This window comes from Pristis pectinata, chromosome 3, assembly GCF_009764475.1.
Source record: "Pristis pectinata isolate sPriPec2 chromosome 3, sPriPec2.1.pri, whole genome shotgun sequence".
NCBI classification, from domain to species: domain Eukaryota; kingdom Metazoa; phylum Chordata; class Chondrichthyes; order Rhinopristiformes; family Pristidae; genus Pristis; species Pristis pectinata.
Genome location: NC_067407.1, coordinates 25,659,535 through 25,673,347, shown reverse-complemented (window position 1 = coordinate 25,673,347; position 13,813 = coordinate 25,659,535). Strand labels below are relative to the sequence as shown.

Genomic DNA, 13,813 nt, shown 5'->3' with positions numbered 1-13,813 from the left:
TTAGTGCCTGTAATGCTCTCAAATATCCACTACTTTTACATCAGAGGGATTATTTTCTGTTTAATATAAAAACCTAATCCTCGAGAGGCCTGTTGTAGTAATGCTTAAGGAAAATCAATTAGGGTGGGTAATGTTAATGACAAAAGTCATCAAAATACAATATATAAGTAGTGAATTAATAAAGCAAGGCTTCAAATTACTGACATTTAAAACCTTTAAATGCCCTTCTTGAAATTCTTGTGTGGCCTGGACCTACATAAGGCAGCTGCAGAAACATAGATGATATTTTGTGAATAGCAATTGTTATGCCGCTGTGTCAGCCTGGTAGTTGGTGTTCTCTGCATTTACTGACTGCCACAGTCTGAGTCGACGACTGTTCTCCTGAGGGTTTCGCATTTTGCTGCATTATTCATGTCAAAGCACACATTTCTTTGAATTATCGCATGTGGGTGGAAGCTATTGCGCCTCTTGCTGAAACTGCAAGATTTGCACTTGAAGCCAGGTTGGATAAGAAGCTGTTTTTCACAGGACTCCTGCCCTCTGTATGGACTGTCTTTCATACTGGTAGGCAATATAATTTATCTCAAATGTTGCACAGATTGCCTGCAACGGCAATTAGTTTAAAATTTCAGAGGTTGACAGTTGACCTTTAACTTTAGGCATTACCAGCCAGTCCCTTAAACTGGCCCCATTTTCCCATAATCTGGCATTTACATTCACTGTCCAATGTCTAGTTAAGTATTAGCATTACCCAGAAATTAACAATGGCTTCTACGGGCATAGTAATCTCACATGTGCAACTACATGCATTTTCCTGGTTATTTCATCACCTGCCTTTTTCAGAAGATAGATTGAAATGGACTTTGGACTTTATTCATTGAAGGTTGTCACAGACAAGGCCAGCAGTTATTGCCTATCCCTAATTTCCCTCAGACTGAATACTTTCTGGATTATTTCAGGGGGCAAATTTTCTTCTTGAAAGGACATCAATGGATCATTTGGACTTTACAACAATCCATTTGCTTCATGGTCAATATTCCTGGACCATTTGTGAGAGTGCCAGAATTTTTTAGATAACTGAATTTGAATTCCCCATTGCCATGGGTAGATTTACACTAGTGCCTATTAGTCGTAAGTCCAGGCCATTGTTTTACCAGTCTAATAACTTAACACTGATTTACTGTATCTTATCAAAATCCAAAGAACTGGTTTATTTTACACAGAGGACAGGAATGATCAAAGGCTTTCCAGTGAGATAAATCTATTTCCTATAGTTGTTTAAATCAATAACTGAGAAATATGAAATGTTGCAATATGAGTTTACTTGCTGAGGGCTCTGAAGGCTAGATCATTCAAGATATTTAAGGTGGAGGTAGATAAATTTGTGAAAGTTCAGAGAATTTATGGCTATGGGCAATTGGCACAGAAGAGGAGCTGATCAGCCATGAACGTATTGAATGGTAGAGCAGGTTTGAGGAACCAGATGGACTACTGTTTTTGGAGTGCTCTTTTACAAGTTGTGTGTTCATACTGGAATATCTCAACTCTCTGACAGGTTGGAGCATAAGAGCTCTCCATGTCTCTGATTGTTCCAGACTACCACCTTCAGAAAGAAAATTGTTTTACTCTGACCCTCTACGTAAGTCTGTGTGCTGAGGAATAATTGCTGAGATGCCAATTAGAGTTATCACCCTGACCAAGAAACTGGGGCATTTAATTTGATGTAGAATCTTACAATAACAAAGACCACTCTTCTGCTCAGGACTTTTCTGGGCCACATTAATAAAAATCTATTCTACCTTAACAGGGCAAGTATTGGTACCGGTATTGGTATTGGTTTATTATTGCCACTTGTACCGAGGTACAGTGAAAAACTTATCTTGCATACTGATCATACAACCCTTAATAACTTGTCAAAACTTGCTTAGCGTGCAAATGTTTACAGTGGAAAATGAATATCAAGGAAGCTCAACCTGTTTTTCCACAGTGGATCAAATCTAAATAATGTTCTATTTTAAGAACAGAAAATGCTAGAAATATTCAGCAGGACAGGCCGCATCTACGGGAAGAGAAACAGAGTTAATGTTTCAGAATGAAGACCCTTCATCAGAACACAATGTTCCAGCTTATCTATTACTGGAAATTAAATCTTTGTAACTTCATATCCTAATATATAAAAAATAACAAATAAACTTTCTTGATATTCTTAAACTATATTAAAAGAGCTTACAAAAATTCATTTATGGATAAAATAATTTATTTTTATGTTTTTAAATTGATCCTTCCCTGTAAACCAGATTTCCATGTATTCATTGCCCACCACTCCTCCTAGGTGAGCAATGAACATGTACTGAGGATTTCCACAATGGTATAATGTGGCAAGAGAGTGTTAGTAGTGAACCCGTCCCAGTAGTGCTGAGGTCTTTGTCTTGGTTATAATAATGTTTCAAATAAGTAATAGCACGGTCCTTCTGCCTAATGCCATCTCAGCACAAATACAGCACAGCAGGATCTCCTTGCTTACATATAATGGTTGCTGAACAGTTAGCCATTATCAAAAAATTATTTGAAGATGTTTAGCCCAATTCTGAGAGTTGTGTATACTGAATTTCCAGAAGCCTTCTCTTCTCACACAAGGTCAGTGTTGGTAAATAGTCCTGCCACTGACTCTATTTCGAATCTGGAATGGAGACACTAAGATAAAGCTATTGTTGCCCAAGTCATTAATGGCACCATCAAAACAAAGGTCTCATGTGAGGGCCAGGAATATCAGAACTGGCAATCTGCTATTTATGGGGTGGTGGAAAAGGGAGGGGATGATCAGGAGCTGCAAGTGTGCTTAGCAGCTTAAGGTGAAAAGGTTTTAGGAAAAGCATGGCAAATGGATTAATGCCACTTTCTCTGGGCACCATCAGATGGTCCAATACATTGATGCATTTACAAAGAAAGGATGCGAATGGCTCTACTTTGTTAACAGTTTGAGGAGATTTGGTACGTCACCAAAGACTCTTGCAAATTTCTACAGATGTACAGTGGAGAGCATTCTGACTGGCTGAATCTCGGCTGGTATGGAGGCCCCAATGCACAGGATCAAAAGAGGCTGCAGAGGGTTGTAGACTCAGCCAGCTCCATCATGAGCACAACACTTCCTGCCCTCGAGGATATCTTCAATAGGCAGTGCCTCAAGAAGGTGGCATCCATCATTAAGGACCCTCACCACCCAGGATATGCCCTCTTCACGTTACTACCATTGAGGAGGAGGTACAGGAGCCTGAAGACCCACACTCAACTTTTCAGGAACAGCCTCTTCCCCTCCGCCATCAGATTCCTAAATGGTCCATGAACCTATGAACACTACCTCGTTATTCCTCTTTTGCACTATTTATTTATTTTTGTAACTTATAGTGATTTTTATATCTTTATGTCTTGACTGTACTGCTGCCACAAGACAACAAATTTCATGACATAAATCAGTGATAATAAACCTGATTCTGATTCTGGTTGCTCTGCAATCTTTGTTCATTAGGAATCTTGGATTAAGTCCCCATTTCCACATTTATGTAAGCAGTTTCCCAATATTAACTGGCGATGGGAATGGTGGAACTGGCAGCTGTTGGCTCCTTATCTCCTTATGTGATGGAAGCAGGGATACCAATGGAATTATGAAAAGGATAGTCTAATTTTGATATGGTAGCTGACTTCTGAGTATTTCCAATTCCAAGGATTTGAATTCCAAAGAATTGAAATATTATATTACAAGAAATATCATATTTCATTATATAACAGGCTTAATGACCTATTGGAAAATAAATTTAATTCATTATATAGATCAGCATAAGATGTGATTCTGTAGTGCCTTTGTATCCTAGATTGTGAACTTATGTAGAAAAAAGGATTAACATCAATTAATAAATAAGGTTTGATATAAAAACAGAAAATAGTCAGCAGGTCAGGCAGCACTCATGAAGGGAGAATGGTTGATCTTTTTACTGATGAAAAGTAGAAAGACAGACTCATCCACCTGAAGCATTAAATCTGCTCCCCCTCCACAGATGCTGCTTGACCTGCTGAGTAGTCGCAATATGTTTTTATGTTTCAGATTTCCAGTATTTGAAGTTTCTTGTTTGATGTAGCTTCCCACACACACTACTGAAAGTTTACCTTTTAGAGTCATAGACCAGAGCAGCACAAAGGAAGCTATTCAGTCTATTATGTCCATGCCAGTTCTCTGTACAGTAACCCAATTAATTCCATTCCATCTCTACGTTCCTGTAGCCCTGTGAATTTATTCCACTCAGGTACCTACCTAATTTCCTTTTGAAATCATTGATCTTTATTGATTCCATCATGCTTGTGAGAGCAGGTTCCAGGTTATTATCATTTGCTGCATAAAAAGATTCTTCTTCACATCTTCCTGGTATCACTTTTCCAAAGCCTTAAATCTGTGTCCCTGAGTCAATCTACCAGCAACTAAGGTGAACAGCTTTTCTTTGTCTACCTTATCTTTTTGTAACCTTGTACACCTCTATCAAATCTCCACTCAAGCTTCTTTGTTCCAAGGAGTCAACTCCAGTTTGACCAATCAAAAATCCCTCATTCCTGGGAACAATCTCATAAATCACTTTTGTGCCTGTCAAGGACCTTCATATCCTTTCTATCAAGTTGTGACTGGAACTGGATGAAATGTTATTGCCTAACATGGCCTTATAATGGTTCAGGATAAGGCTACTGCTTTTGTACTTAACTGCTTATTTATTTTCTGAAGTCCAAGATCCCAAGTGCTTTGCCAACAAACCTGTCAATATGTTCTGCTACATCCGAAGATCTACACACATAAACCCCCAGACCCTTCCACACATCTCCAAGCATATATTACTCTTTGTTTTAATCGACTTCACCTCAGTCTTTTTTACTGGTTATCAAATATCCTGAGTTGTAAAATAGCAAATTATGATAATGAAATGAAACTAATCTGAGGTTGCTGTGTGTTACCTCCTTGATGTAATAGACAGAAGTGAACCTTACCTGGTCTTCCATTTCCCTCATGGTTACTCCTCACTAAAGGCTGTCAATCAGTTCTAAATAATTCTGCTGCATGGGCCAACTGTTTTCCTCTTCAGGTGCAGCAAAGTTGAAAGGTAACTCACCCATGTTTGTGAGTCTTTCATGTCAATGAACTAATTCAGCATCATAGTTCAAGGTCAGCCATCTGAGCTGCAGGTGTCATTTCAGCAAACTGCTTTATTGACTCCAAGCACTACATAAATCTCCCAGCTGGCATTAACGTTTCCCAGGGTTTTGTGCTTATCAGGCTAATTTTAAGTCATAACCCTTTGTTTCCAGTGAAGCCACTCCTGATGGAAGGGGATACCTCTGTTAATGACATTACAGGCATCTTCATGCACATACAAAATATGTTGCTCATATAAAAAATATGAAGGAGTGTTTATGTTTTTTTATGAAACAAGCTATCAGTAATACTGATCAGCAAGATGACCGCACAGATGAAAGAGGGTGTGGAAAAGGAGGTTCCATTTCATGAGACACTGGAATTGGTTCACTTTAAGGGCAGATACAAGCCTGATCTGCCGCATAGAAGCAGGTCAAGAAGGCACTTACACCACAGTATCAGAAAGGTCGCAGATGCTGTATACTTAAGGGATGGATAATTCATTTCCTTCCCAATGGAAAGAAAGGGAGAGAGTAGCGTCCTGTGGAACTGACTGGCGGGGTTCCCTCTGGTGTAAAGAACAATTGATGGAAAGAATCAGGGTACAATTTTATGGACTGCAAGGGCTTTCATTTCAGCTGTTCTGTGCATCGCTAATGAACCCACCATGAAAGTCAAGAAAAGCTATCTCAGAAGGCTTCTGTGGCGATTTCAGCATAACATACAGCACACTATCCCTTTTGACTTGCAGCAATTTACTTATATGATTGGTGGTCTGAGCTTCCTTGCCAGTCAAGCCTTATTCTGCCTGGGTAGTCTACAACTCAACGCATGAACATTGAATTGTCCAACTTCAAATAACCCACACCCCTTTTGTTCCTTTCTCTCTGAACCTGATCTACCTCTTGCACACCCCCTTCTTTCCAACACGACCTCCCTCCATCCCCGTTACTCAGTCTCTTTCCCCTCTCCCAGTTGGTTCCATCTGTCTATCACCCACACACTCAACCCACTGGTCCCCTCCCCCTACTGCTCCCATCTGCCCACCATCCCTCCCTTATCTGGTTCCACCTATCACCTTCCTTTCTTAGCAGATTCCATAATCTGCAGCCCTTTGTTGTTTCCACTATCACCTCCCAGCTTCTATCTCTACCCCTTCCTCCCCCACCTGGCTCCACCTGCCCCTCAATCCCTCCTTGCTTGGATCCACCTTTCACTTGCCAGGTCCTGTCTCACCCCTCCCCCTCACCTATTTATACTGGCTATCTCCCCTTTACACTCTCAGTCCCAATGCAGGGTCTCAACCCGAAATGTCGACAATCCCTTTGCCTCCCCAAATGCTGTCTGACCCACTCAGTTCCTCCAGCAGTTTGTTTTTTGCTTATGATTCAAGTAAGGCTTCTGCAGACAGAAGGCAAACAATAGATAAGATAAGGCCATTACCACTTTAAGTGTGACCACAGGTATTCTCAAGTCTCATTTTGAACGGCTGGTAAAGCTGATCAAGTTTCTCGAAACAGTCCAGAGAAGATCTCCAAAAACATTTGAAAAGCAGGATTCCATGTGGAGAATATGAACAGTGAATCAAATTGGATGGGACCCTTGGAAAGGCAGGGTTGAAGCTAAATCTAAAGAAAGTGCAATTGTGCAAGAACAATTGACATTTCATGATGCCTCTGTTTCAGAGAGGGGAACATGAGGAGAATGGAGTGGGATTTGTGCAGGTTGAATGTAAGTGGGTGCTTGATGGTCAGCGCAGTGGATGGAAGGACTTGTTTCCATGTTGTTTTACCAGCATCAAGAGGATACACAATTTTTACATACAGCACTTGTTGGCCACCACTTGGGCAGTAAAGCAATTTAAGCACAGCCTCCAGACATTAAACCTTTAGATCTTGAGATTGCATTCACTGCACACACTTAACAAAAGCAGAAGATTCATTGTCTCCTCCACCAGACTGAACTACTGAACCCTTCTGCTCTTGCAATGATACTTCGAAATAATTCTGAACAGCACTACTCTCATAGTTACTGCAATATTGAGTGAAGCTCATATGTGTCAATTTCCTCTTTTGAATTTAAAAACACATCCAGACCAAAAGTCATCTAAATCAAGACACCTGACATTTATATGGATGGGTTATTATTCTAGCAAAAGGGCAACTTGTTAACTGATATTTGTTGTTATCAATATGTTTCAATATAAATGCACTCCCCACTCAGCTTAATCCATTGAAACTGCAGAAGTACAAATATGAGATGGAACCTTCAGCTTGCTTGTAAATATGTGGTCCAATAGTGCCTATGATAGTCATTTCTTGCTCTCCTTGCTCATTTTACCCCTGTATCATAAGAATAGCTTATGCATGTAAGTAAAGCTCTAACCAGTCGTGACATATTAAGTTGTGGCAGAGGAGTTAAAGGTTAGAGTTACCCTGTGCCAAGTGGCAAAAGTGGAAGTCCACACCAGGGAAATGAACCTCTATGCACTAGATAAGTGAATAGCTGGTGTGCAGCCAAGGAAGCAGGGTACACATGGAACAGTACTGCACAGAACAGGGCCTTCGGCCCACAATGTTGTGCCGACATAGCTAATCCCTCCTACTTACAGAATAAGGTATCTTTATTAGTCACATGTACATTGAAACACACAGTGAAATGCACCTTTTGCGTAAAGTGTTCTGGGGGCAGCTCACAAGTGTCACCACGCTTCCGGCGCCAACATAGCATGCCCCCAACATCCTAACCCGTACGTCTTTGGAATATGGGAGGAAACCGGAGCACCCGAAGGAAACCCACGCGGACACAGGGAGAATGTACAAACTCCTTACAGACAGTGGCGGGAATTGAACCCGGGTCGCTGGCGCTGTAATAGCGTTACGCTAACCGCTACACTACCATGCCCATATCCCTCCATTTTCCTCTCATTCATGTGCCGATCCAAGCCTCTCTTAAAAGCCTCCATGAATTTGCCTCCACCGCTCTATCAGGCAACACAGACGGTAACCAAATTGTCCTCTGTTGTAGTTGTTAAGCTGTTCCACCCAAAGAAACTTATTGTCTATGGCTTAACGAATTAAAGACAAGGGATCATTGAGGATAGTATCCTCTCAAGTTTTGGAAATATGCGCACGAGGTAGAAAATACAGATGAAGGATGTGACTGGTGAAAGGGCTACTTCAGCTAACCTACGTATAAAGCCAAAAAAACAAATTGCTGGAGGAACTCAGTGGGTCAGGCAGCATCTGCGGAGGCAGAGGGATGGCCCAAACCGTCGACCATCCCTCTGCCTGACTTTCACACAGGGAGCGATTAGGTTCTGGAATGCATTGTTAGGGGAAGCAGTGGAGGTACATAGAACAGCACAGCACTGGAACAGACCTTTCCGCCCATCACGTCTGTGCCGACCATGATGCCAGTCTAACTAATCCCAACTGCCTGCACAGGGGTCCATAACCCTCTATTCACCACCTGTTTATCATCTGTTTAAATGCCCCCTTAAATGTTGCTATCATATCTGCCTCTAGCATCTCCCCTGGCTACGTGTTCCAGGCACCTACCACCCTCCGTAAAATAAAATTGCTCAGCAAATCTCCTTTAAACTTTCCCTCTTTCACCTTTAACCCATGCCCTCTGGCATTTGACGTTTAGACTCCATGTACCCTATCTATGCCTCTCGTAATCTTACACACGTCTGTCAGGAGCCCTCGACGCTGTAGAGTTCAGAAGGAATCTGGACAATGATGTGAAAGGGACACATTTATAGTGCTATGGGGAGAGGGGATTGTTCTCATATGGAGCCAGTACGGACGAGACGGGTCAAATGGACTGCTTATGTGTTATAAGGGTCCTGTGATTCCTTGCTTTTTGTAAACATAGCCTTGAAATCGCTTCGTAACGGGTCAGGTGTGACTTATTCTGAGGCGGGCTGCGGTGGAAGAGACAAGGGGAGATGACCACGGCTGCATTGATTTCCAAGATAATGTCAGCGGTCTCCCTTCGCTTTCGCCCTGCTATCCGTGCACTGACGACTCGCCCATCACGTAAATGCGAAAGTGTGCGATGCTCAAATGAGGTGAGGAGAAGGAGATGGGTGGAACCACTACAAATAAAATGTGAGGCTTTGTGGAGGGAGGAGGAGTCAGAGAGAGAGAGAGAGAGAGAGAGGCGAGTGGATTTCAGTAGGTCATTTCATAGGAGAGAGGCTGACGCAACTCAGGACCAAATCCGTCCGGAAGATCACCGCCGTAAAACAAAGCAAAGCATTATATGTGCTACATCTGTAGAGGGTCACTGATCTGCTTACATAGAGAAAGGTAAGAGCCTGACTACGGTTCCACACCGCTTGTATTCTGAAGACTCTTTATCGTGCATGGTCTCTCTCCCTCTCTCTCGTTCACGGTGGGCTAGCAAAGTGTTGGGAATGGATTTTTTTTCTTCTGCGTCTCTTTGTGTTTTTTTACTGCAGCGACCGACGTGCTCAGCAAGACCGAACTAGACTAGGTTTGTAGTCGGACGTGGTCACTGGGTGCCGCAGAGGGCTGAAGTTTCAGATGTGTGTGTGTGTGTGTGTCCGTGCGCTGTCTGTTGACTGATAAAACTTGCTCCCCGGGGAAGGAGCCTCGTTCATTGCAAAGTGATATTCACTTGAACACGTGGCAGATCCTGCAGTCAAGGGACAGTAACGAGCTAAACAAGAAAAAAACCGTCACAATCGTCTCTTCTGTAATGCAGTCTGGGCAAGAGTAATATCTCAGCGATGTATTCCTGCTTATCAGTGCAACATCAAATCCCGCCGCCACTGTACGAGATAGCGTGTTGTCAATGCAGAATGTAACCTCCTTTCATTCGTACATGTCCCGCATAACAAAATATTGGCCCCTTCCTCTTAGTAGCCGATCATGTTTAAATAATTGCCGCATTTACACCGGCTGATCTTGCTTTGCCTTCGCTCTCTGTTCTATTTTGCTGATAATTCATTGCCAATAGCTCTTCCTTGTCATGAAGGCGAGATGAAGCGTACTTGTAAAAGGTAAATTGCCCTAGAGGATTCAGAAAGGTTTCCCACCGGTTAAACGGGGGGGGTTTATGTTGGAATCGGAACTAAACGCAGAAATTGATGAAAATGCAAGCCTGCGTAAAGAGAAAATGCAGGTTAGGTGCTTTCACCTGTTAGAGAAGATGCACTGCATCTCTAAGCAGAAAGGGCAGGGTAACATTTTGGATTAAAGGCACTTCAAACAGGTCTTGCGTCCAATTAGCCTTGTCTTTTCTCTTTGGAGATGTCGACAAACCTGCTGTGCATTTTCAACATTTTCTCCATTTCCAGGCTGGATTCCTGGCAGTGTCTGCTACACAAATGTTTGGCTGTCTGGAGGAACATCCGCAGTAGCTTTTAATATATGTGAGGGATATGTCAGAGCTGTTCAAAAACCGAGAAGGATCAAGGCAGAATGAAAGACAGAGAAACGGTACCCATTTCTCAGAAATATCAAGGACATATATTTAAAATGAAAAACGCTATGATGCTGGAGGAACTCAGCAGGCCAGGCAGCATCCGAGGAGAAAAGCAGGCCGTTAATGTTTGGAGTCAGGACCCTCCTTCAGGTCTGAACATAGGAAAAGGGGAAGCCCAATATATAGGAGGGGTGGGGGGGGGGGGGGCGGAAAGCAGAGCAGGGACAGGTGGACAAAAGAGGGGAGGTGGGCTGAGCACAGGGTGGTGATAGGTAGATGCAGGTAAGAAATAGTGATAGGCAGGTGTGGGGGAGGAGGGGAGAGCAGATCCAGTGGGGGTTGGGTCAAAGGTAAGGAGGAAAAAATGGGGGTAGAAAAAAGAGAGAGAGGCTAGGAAAAGGAAGAAAAGAAGAAGCATAGTTGGGGGTGGGTGTGGGGGTTACTTAAAGTGTGGGGATTACATTAAACTTAATGTTCTTGCTGTTGGGCTGCAAGGTTTCAAGATGGAAAATGAGGACTGTTCCTCCAGTTTGTGCTTGGAATTCTCCTGGCAGTGGAGGAGGCTGAGGACTGATATATCTGTGATAGTGTGGGAGGGGGAGTTGAAGTGACTGGCAACGAGAAATGCAGATCGCGGTTACGGATGGAGCGTAGGTGTTCTGCGAAATGATCATCTAGTCTGTGTTTGGTCTCACCAATGTAGAGGAGGCCACACTTGGAGCACTGAATGCAGTAGATGATATTAAGGGAGGTGGAGGTGAAACTCTGTCTCATCTGAAAGGACTGTTTTGGTCCCTGGATGGAGGTGGTGTAGGGGCAGGTGTTGCGCCTATGGCGGGGGCAGTGGAAAGTTCCCAGGGTGGGAGCGGGATGAATGGGGGGGGGGGAGGAGGAGTGAACTGGGGAGCCGCGGAGAGAGCGGTCCCTATGAAAGGCTGGAAGGGGTGGGGAGGAGAAGATAAGCTTGGTAGTGGGGAGATGGCAGAAGTGGCAGAGAATGATGTTGTGGATACATAGGCTGGTAGGATGAAATGTGAGGACAAGGGGGACCCTATCCCTGTTGGTTCTGGGAGGGGTGGGGGTGAGAGCAGAGGTGCGGGAAATGGCAGAGATGCGAGTGTGAGCTCTCTTGACCATAGTAGGGGGGAAGCCATGGGTAGTAAAGAAGTTGGACACCTTGGATGTCCTGGAGTGGAAAGCCTCATCATGGGAGCAGATGCAGTGGAGGCAGAGAAATTGAGAAACAGGGATAGCGTCCTTGCAAGAGACAGGGTGGGAGGAGCTGTAATCAAGGTAGCTGTGGGCATCAATGGGTTTGTAGAAGATGTTGATCGATAAGGAATCTCCTGAGATGGAGATGAAAAGATCAAGGAATGAGAGAAAGGTGTCAGAGATAGTCCAAGTGAATTGGAGAGCAGGGTGCACATCTGTGGTGAAATTTATGAAACTGTCGAGATCCGCATGGGTGCAAGAGGTGGCACCAATGCAGTCGTTGATGTAGCGGAGAAAGTTGAGGAATGGGGCCGGTTTAGGCTTGGAACAGAGACTGTTCAATGATTGCCAGAGGAACAGCAAAATTTGTCTTCATAAGGCTGGTGAAGATGATCTGGAATTCAGTCAGTGGAAGCTGATTCAATTGCCGCTTTCAAGAAGGATCCGAATAGAAATTTGAGTGAAAAAACCTTGCAGGGCTGTAGAGCTGGGGAATGGGAATGTCAAAATTGCTCTTACAGAGAGCCAGTGGAGGCACAATGGGCCAAATGGCCTTCATCCATGCTGTAATGGTTCTATGACTGAATGCTCTTGGAATGCAAGCAACCCTGGCATGAGTTTGTTTTTATTTACACAGTCTGAGTAAGCCTTGAGAGTTTTAACAGTCATTCAGGGTGAAGAGACCTGAAGCTCAATGAGAAAAGTGGGAAGGTTTTCTCCTTGAAGAACATTAGTGAATCTTCACAATCCAGCAGTTTTCACAGTGGTTTCTTGGCATCTTGCACGGAAACAAATTAATTATTGCAATTTGACACACTGGGCTTATAAACCCTTAGTCTGATGAATTCAGAACTCATCACCCTAATCACCAGGTTTACATCTTCATAATATTCCAGTGGTTAACCTGTGCACTGGTACAATGATAATTTAACATTTTGATATTTGTATGGAGTCAATTTTTAAATGATGATTGGCCAATCAATGATGGTAATAGCACCCCTGAATATTCCTATGTTGACAGATAGCAGCAGCACTTGATAAGTTTTCCCAGTAACCAACTGTTTTGAAATATTCAAGTGTTCATGGGATCTGGATTTCAGAAATGGCCCTTGAGTTTTTTATTTTGGCCAGAATCACTGGGACTGGAGTACACAGACCTTACAGACCTGAAACTGAACTGATAGAATGCTTGAAATATAGGTAACATGAGAAATTACCTTTGCAGCAAGGTGACAACTTTTAACTTAAGAAACTATGTTGCAGCAATGAATTGGAATAACTTAAAAACTTTGTGGCTTTCAGATACAAAATAAGTAGGATATTTGCGTCGATAATTTTGGGGTAAAAAGCCACAACATTTAGTTATAGTTAATTTGAGAATCGTCACTGCATGATGGCCCATTTTGCCTGATTTAACAATTAGCTCAATCTTCTTTGTCTATTTGCATAACTGTATATATAAATATTTTTGCATATCTCTCTTTTTGAACGTGTTGATGCATATCACATTTTCTCTGTTTTCCTACATAGATCAAATATTGTGTGTGGCTTTCTCATTACTTGATTCACTCAGTCTTCCTGAACTTACACAAATTAGGAGCTCCATTACTAAAATGTCAATTGGTTGACATGAAGCCACCACACTAACACCTTCTATAATTGGGATACATGGAGAGGGTTTATCATTTCAAAACCTGGGGTGAAAGGAAAGGGAGAAGTTTCCAGACATTTTTGATTGTCCACTTTGATCAACAGCAGGATCTGTAATAAATTACATGAATTTCAGAACTTCTGTATTGTTGGGCCAATGACTGTTTTAAGAACATATCTTTCATAACTCGTGTAGCATCTTACCTGGTATGAGGTGTCACAAACCAGCAACAAAAGAAACACACTGAGCATGATTCAGTGTTAAAAACTATTTTATTAATCACTACTTATGATAATACGTAAAATAAAAGTAAAAATGTTAGT

General features: G+C 42.6%; 1 protein-coding gene across 3 annotated transcripts in view; it reads left to right on the top strand.

Moving 5' to 3' along the window:
• The first annotated feature begins 8,907 nt into the window (after positions 1–8,907).
• Positions 8,908–13,813, top strand: part of slc6a9 (solute carrier family 6 member 9) — a 211,145-nt gene continuing 206,239 nt past the window's right edge. The window contains exon 1 of one of the 3 annotated variants that reach the window (XM_052013130.1): positions 8,908–9,245. The gene's annotated coding sequence lies outside the window, so the exon portion shown is untranslated. Of the gene's footprint in view, positions 9,246–9,341; positions 9,487–10,514; positions 10,642–13,813 lie in introns of those variants that run through there. The other 2 variants (XM_052013128.1, XM_052013129.1) reach the window with 2 other exon arrangements.